This window comes from Saccopteryx leptura, chromosome 4 (genome assembly GCF_036850995.1).
Source record: "Saccopteryx leptura isolate mSacLep1 chromosome 4, mSacLep1_pri_phased_curated, whole genome shotgun sequence".
In the NCBI taxonomy this organism is placed as follows: Eukaryota; Metazoa; Chordata; class Mammalia; order Chiroptera; family Emballonuridae; genus Saccopteryx; species Saccopteryx leptura.
In genome coordinates, this window is record NC_089506.1 from 220,008,445 (window position 1) to 220,015,765 (window position 7,321).

At 55.1% G+C, this 7,321-nt stretch overlaps 1 non-coding gene across 1 annotated transcript; it reads left to right on the top strand.

The window, feature by feature from the left end:
• Positions 1-4,279: 4,279 nt before the first annotated feature.
• On the top strand, positions 4,280-4,355 carry TRNAI-GAU (transfer RNA isoleucine (anticodon GAU)). Its single transcript has one exon. It is a non-coding gene; the product is annotated as a tRNA-Ile (tRNA).
• Positions 4,356-7,321: the final 2,966 nt, after the last annotated feature.

Sequence of the window (7,321 nt, forward strand, 5' to 3'; positions counted from 1 at the left end):
GCAGAATCCCGGCACTAGTCTCACAGGGTGGGGCGGGTCACAGCGAGGGACACAGGGGCGCAAGCTCGCAGAATCCCGGCACTAATCTCACAGGGTGAGGCGGGTCACAGCGAGGGACACAGGAGCGCAAGCTCACAGAATCCCGGCACTAGTCTCACGGTGTGGCAGGTCACAGCGAGGGACACAGGGGCGCAAGCTCGCAGAATCCCGGCACTAGTCTCACGGTGTGGCAGGTCACAGTGAGGGACACAGGAGCGCAAGCTCGCAGAATCCTGGCACTAATCTCACAGGGTGGGGCAGGTCACAGCGAGGGACACAGGAGCGCAAGCTCGCAGAATCCCGGCACTAATCTCACAGGGTGAGGCGGGTCACAGCGAGGGACACAGGAGCGCAAGCTCGCAGAATCCCGGCACTAATCTCACAGGGTGTGGCGGGTCACAGCGAGGGACACAGGGGCGCAAGCTCGCAGAATCCTGGCACTAATCTCACAGGGTGAGGCAGGTCACAGCGAGGGACACAGGGGCGCAAGCTCGCAGAATCCCGGCACTAGTCTCACGGTGTGGCAAGTCACAGCGAGGGACACAGGGGCGCAAGCTCGCAGAATCCCGGCACTAGTCTCACAGGGTGGGGCGGGTCACAGCGAGGGACACAGGGGCGCAAGCTCGCAGAATCCCGGCACTAATCTCACAGGGTGAGGCGGGTCACAGCGAGGGACACAGGAGCGCAAGCTCACAGAATCCCGGCACTAATCTCACGGTGTGGCAGGTCACAGCGAGGGACACAGGAGCGCAAGCTCGCAGAATCCTGGCACTAGTCTCACAGGGTGGGGCGGGTCACAGCGAGGGACACAGGAGCGCAAGCTCACAGAATCCCGGCACTAATCTCACGGTGTGGCAGGTCACAGCGAGGGACACAGGAGCGCAAGCTCGCAGAATCCTGGCACTAGTCTCACAGGGTGGGGCGGGTCACAGCGAGGGACACAGGAGCGCAAGCTCACAGAATCCCGGCACTAATCTCACGGTGTGGCAGGTCACAGCGAGGGACACAGGAGCGCAAGCTCGCAGAATCCGGCACTAATCTTACAGGGTGGGGCGGGCCAGCTGAGCCGCGCCTACCCAGTGCAGAACGGGGCAGCCGCCACCCGGGACGCTGGCTCACGACGTCCACATCTGATCATTTCTCATTTAAAAAAAGGAAAAGCTAGAAATTCAAATTTTTATATGAAATCCCCCAACTTTAAAATGGTATCGACCGATTCATGTTCCGAATGTTAACAAGCCAAACAAACCAGGTTTGCAGGCTTGACTGGGTCAGTGGACGGCCACTTATAACTTCAGGACCGAAAGCTGCATGACACATTAGAAGGGGGCAGGGGATGGATTTGTGTAAGATTAGTCCGCCCTCCGCTTCCCCAACAGGGAGGCTTTCCGGGATAGGACGGGGAGAAAAGAGGGACTATGCTTTCATTTGTTCCAAAGAATGATGCATCTCACCTCAGGGTGGGGACATGGCAGGGCAGTCACCCCCTCTCCCCAAGTCCACCCCCCCACCGCCGTCAGGAACAGTCACCCCCTCTCCCCAAGTCCACCCCCCCCCGCTGCTGGCAAGAAAAGTCACCCCCTCTCCCCAAGTCCACCCCCCCCCACTGCTGGCAAGAAAAGTCACCCCCTCTTCCCAAGTCCACTCCCCACTGCCATCAGGAACAGTCACCCCCTCTTCCCAAGTCCACCCTCCACTGCCATCAGGAACAATCACCCCCTCTCCCCAAGTCCACCCTCCACTGCCATCAGGAACAGTCACCCCCTCTTCCCAAGTCCACCCCCCCACCGCTGTCAGGAACAGTCACCCCCTCTTCCCAAGTCCACCCTCCACTGCCATCAGGAACAGTCACCCCCTCTTCCCAAGTCCACCCTCCACTGCCATCAGGAACAGTCACCCCCTCTTCCCAAGTCCACCCCCCCACTGCCATCAGGAACAGTCACCCCCTCTTCCCAAGTCCACCCCCCCCCCACCGCCGTTTCCACTGTCCCTAGGAGTCTGGTCAGTTCCCAAAGTTAGGCTAGGTATGCCCTCAGGGAACTTGCTGTGAGAGATTAGGGCCATAACAGTAATGGCCACAGACATCTGAATGTCATCAGCACTTCTAATAGGGCCCCCCACTTGTTGATAGTTCCCAGGATCCCTTTCTACTCACAGGACACTTCTGGCCCCAAGTGTGCGGGGGTTTTATTTCACACCAACAACCAATTCTCCAACTCTCCAGTCCAGACAGACACCAGCTGGGTGTCCTACAATTTAATTCAACTCTGACCCGAGCTACCCGGAGTGAGCATCAAGGGGGGGGCCCACCAGGCACGGGCTCAGCCCCACAAAACTGCCAGAAGTCCCGGGGGCACCAGGACGTCTGACAGACAGACTGGCTGCAAATTCGGGGATTCCCACGATCGCCTCATCGGGGTTCGTAATCTGGTAGAGAGGCTCCCAGAACAACGGAAAGCACTTTACTAACGCCTCCTACTTTATTACAAAGGGGCTCCGTGAACAGCCGCGTGAAGAGGTAGAGAAGGCAAGATCCAGAAGGGTCCGAGCACAAGCCTTCCAGTCCGATCAATCTGGGGTGCACCGCCCTCCCGGCACTTGGACACACTCACTGACACTGAAACTCTCTGAACTCCATAGTTTAGGGGGGGTTATTAGAGGTTTTATTACACAGGCCTGGTTGATTAAATCACTGGCTGCCAGAGGTTAGCTCCACCTGCAGTTCTGCAGCTCCTCTCTGCTCCCCGGAGGTCAGGGAACAGGGTGTGTGTGTGTGTGTGTGTGTGTGAGTGTGTCTGAACCCTCTAATCATGCCTTGTGTTTCTGGCAACTGCCCCCCATCCTAAGGCTCTCTAGGAACCCCAGCCCCCAGTCAACTCACTCATCAGCGCACAAAAGGACACTCTTAACCAGGGGTCTCCAAACTACGGCCCACGGGCCGCATGCGGCCCCCTGAGGCCATTTATCCGGCCCCCCGCTGCACTTCCAGCAGGGGCACCTCTTTCATTGGTGGTCAGTGAGAGGAGCACATTGACCATCTCATTAGCCAAAAGCAGGCCCATAGTTCCCATTGAAATACTGGTCAATTTGTTGATTTAAATTTACTTGTTCTTTATTTTAAATATTGTATTTGTTCCCGTTTTGTTTTTTTTTACTTTAAAATAAGATATGTGCAGTGAGCATAGGGATTTGTTCATAGTTTTTTTTTTATAGTCCGGCCCTCCAACAGTCTGAGGGACAGTGAACTGGCCCCCTGTGTAAAAAGTTTGGGGACCCCTGCTCTTAACCAACCCAGAGATCCTCAGGGTCTCAGAAGCTCTTGAATCAGGGAGAGCAAATATTACAACCTCAGGGTGTTCCCATCACCCTAGCACTTGGGACACTACGAGAGTTTGAGGAGCTCTGGGCCAAGAACAGGGGACAAGGCCAAGTATAGTCATTATTTCACGATGTCACGACAGGTGAGCTGTTAGCCCGGCTCTCACTGACCGTTGTCTATGAACATGGAGTTTCCAGGGGGTGTAAACGGGTCCAAGGCAGAGAACGAGGTGGTGGAAGCTCCTCTTTGAGAGCTGTGGGTTCGTCGACCTTTAAACTTCCCCGCCGACCCCGGCGTTCAGCATGCACACCGCCCGGGGCATGCACGCTTCGTGGGGCGTCTCTGGGATTTTACAAGGCGCCAAGCGTGGGTCTGGGTGTTCTTGGCATGGGGTGCATATCCACCTAGAAAAATGCACGTTTTACCTGACAACCTTTCCAAAAACAAAAGCAGAAAACAGGATATTATCAAAGATACAATAAATTCCCTCAAAACCAAAAGACTTGCATTTTCAGATAGAAGCACCCGTCTGCTACCCAACGCAATTAATGGTGACCCACATGAAAGCACATTTTTGATGGCATTTCGGAAAATGGATCAAGACGAGAGACCCATTCGGGGAGTAGAAAATCAGGTTATAGATGAAGGTAAGGGAATCACAACGGCATCTGGAAGCCAGAACCTCCCCAGAGAAATAACCTTCAAAGTCTGAGCAGGAATTAATTGCCAACCAAATGAGAAATGTATTTGTAAAAGTAAATAAAAAGTCAGTTGCATAGATTCAGGATCTCAAAAAAAAGATTACCTTCCTTTCACAGTTTCTCAGAAACTACTAAAAATAATACACCGGGGCAAGGGGGCTGGGGGGTTGGGGAGGGAACATCGCCAAGTTGAGAGATGTGGTATAAAACCGCCACCCAGGCCCTGGCCGGTTGGCTCAGCGGTAGAGCGTCGGCCTGATGTGCGGGGGACCCGGGTTCAATTCCCGGCCAGGGCACATAGGAGAGGCGCCCATTTGCTTCTCCACCCCCCACCCCCTCCTTCCTCTCTGTCTCTCTCTTCCCCTCCCGCAGCCAAGGCTCCATTGGAGCAAGGATGGCCCGGGCGCTGAGGATGGCTCCTTGGCCTCTGCCCCAGGCGCTGGAGTGGCTCTGGTCGCGGCAGAGCGGCGCCCCAGAGGGGCAGAGCATCGCCCCCTGGTGGGTGTGCCGGGTGGATCCTGGTCAGGCGCATGCAGGAGTCTGTCTGACTGTCTCTCCCCGTTTCCAGCTTCAGAGAAATAAAAAAAAAATAAAAAAAAACCCCGCCACCGAGATCGCAGGTTGCCAGGAAGTACCCAGCCCCCCCTCCCCCGTGAACAAGGGAACCTGATTCTCTTGGGTATGTATGGCAGTGCATTCGCACAAGACCTCTGGGCCCCGTCTGCCCTCAGGCTAGGTGTGACCGTAGGCTTGGGGTCTGGCCCATGACATGTCAATGGGACGTCCTGGGTTGGACTTCCCGGAACCTCAGCTGGAACACACACACACACACACACACACACACACACACACACACACACCCGCCGTGAGCCTCCCTGTCCTCCTCCTCCTGCCTGTCTGGGATGCAGGCATAACGGCTAGAGACCCAGCAGGCCTCGTTGACCGCACGGCGGCCCTGAGGACGAAAGCCACACACCGGCACCGCTTACGTTTTCTGGAAGGACGCCGAGGCCCGTGCAGACCTGAGTGTCGGCCTCCAGACGTCTTTCACGTGAGTGAGAAGTAAACCTCTCTGTTAAAATCAGTGTTCACTCTCGTTCCCCAACACACGCAATTGACGCTACCCGAAGTGATACAGAAATGTTACAAAGTGTACATGGAATTCAGCTCTGCATGGGGACACCGGCCACTGGAGGCGGACAGCTGTACCTCCTGACTGAAAACAGCCCTCGGCTACGGGGACCTCCATCGTCCAGAGTCACACAGCCTCCCAGGGAGCAGCGCTTGGCCTCTGACGGAGCGACTCGAGGGTTGGAAGGGTCAGCCCCTTTCTGACGAGTTGTGCCGATTTGTCCCAGCTCCAGGGTTCCTGTCCGTGTCCCAGAGTTCTGAGCTGCAGCCACGTGGCAAGTCCGCTTACACTTCTGCCCCATTCTGCAAGTCTCCCCTCTTTACAAGAACAGCCCCCTCACTAACCCTCTGCTGGCCACCCCGCCTCTCAGAGCTCGTTTCCAAGCATCCAGTCTAACGTGGTACTATCATCTCCATTTTCCAGACACCCAAAGCATCAGAGACTTTTATCAACATGCTCCTGCTTGTCCAGCTGACAGGGGAGCTCGGACCAAACCCGGAGACAGTCTCACCCTCAGGTCACGTTGGGTGGGCGTCCTGAAGCTTAGAGCCCAGAGCTCACATTCCCCGTGGTTCACCTGCCCTAACTCCGCACAGTCGGTACGAATCTGGTCCCAGCGTGTCTAGGCAATATGAGCCTCTCTCTCTAGAGAGAGGTGCCCTTCTAGGGCAGTGGTCGGCAGACGCGTTAGTCCAGAGAGCCAAATATCAACAGTACAACGACTGAAATTTCTTTTGAGAGCCGAATTTTTTAAACTTAAACTATCTAGGTAGGTACATTCCTTATCAAGGTAGCGCCCGCACGTGGTATTCTGTGGAAGAGCCACACTCAAGGGGCCAAAGAGCCGCATGTGGCTCACAAGCCACAGACAGCGCCTGCCACCTACAGGTCTTGCCTGAGAACCCTCCCCTCACCACTGACCCGGTCAGCCCTCCCATCATCTCACTTAGTCCCCGATAATAGACGTTTAACCGTCTTTCCAGCAGAACCAAGGCGGACCTCTGACTGATCTCCATGGCAAAGTTGTCTCCAGGTACCTCAGGAGCCTGCAGGAGCAGATTTAAGAGAGAGAGAGAGAGAGAGAGGGATGAGGACAGAAATGTCCCGCTCGCATGCTGTGAGCTCAGCCCGTCCAGGCTGTGGGCAGTGCGGACCAGGACCAGCCGCGTCTGGAGAGCCGCTGAGAGTTCTGCACCCAGACGGGATTTCTAATGCAGCAGCCGGCAGAGTGATTTATGAGACTGACCCCACGGTTCTCAGTCGGACAAATCTCACCTTTACGTTAGGATCAACAGTTCCAGGAACGGCTTTAATACAGAGTGAAGAAAAGCGTACACCTTCTCGGGCTGCCTTTGGGAATCTCACAGAACTGAGGACATAAAAACAGTAAATGTTCTGTAACAGAAGGTAGAGCGAGGTTGTCTGATCGGTCTTATTTCCATTTTAAAGTCTCTTGATTCTTAGAGGTTATTTATACATAATAATGCCGGTGGCAAATTTTATACTAATAGAGAAAAATATAAGAGAATAAGTAAAAGTTCTCCTTAAATCCTCCCCCAAGGCTACCCCTTCAAGGTGTCACCACTAAGAACAGTCCGAAAATCATCTTCCAAATGTGCATCCATACCAATGAGGACATAATATGACCGGACACACGCACAGAGAGTTATAACATAAATAATATGATTATGTCATAAAAGTTGTCCAGAGTCGGGCCCTGGCCGGTTGGCTCAGTGGTAGAGCGTCGGCCTGGTGTGCAGAAGTCCCAGGTTCAATTCCCGGCTAGGGCACACAGGAGAAGCGCCCATCTGCTTCTCCACCCCTCCCCCTCTCCTTCCTCTCTGTCTCTCTCTTCCCCTCCCGCAGCCGAGGCTCCATTGGAGCAAAGATGGCCCGGGCGCTGGGGATGGCTCCTTGGCCTCTGCCTCAGGTGCTAGAGTGGCTCTGGTTGCAACAGAGCGACGCCCCGGAGGGGCAGAGCATCACCCCCTGGTGGGCAGAGCGTCGCCCCCTGGTGGGCGTGCCGGGTGGATCCCAGTCGGGCGCATGCGGGAGTCTGTCTGACTGTCTCTCCCCATTTCCAGCTTCAGAAAATACAAAAAAATTCTCACAGCAATACAATGAACTTCT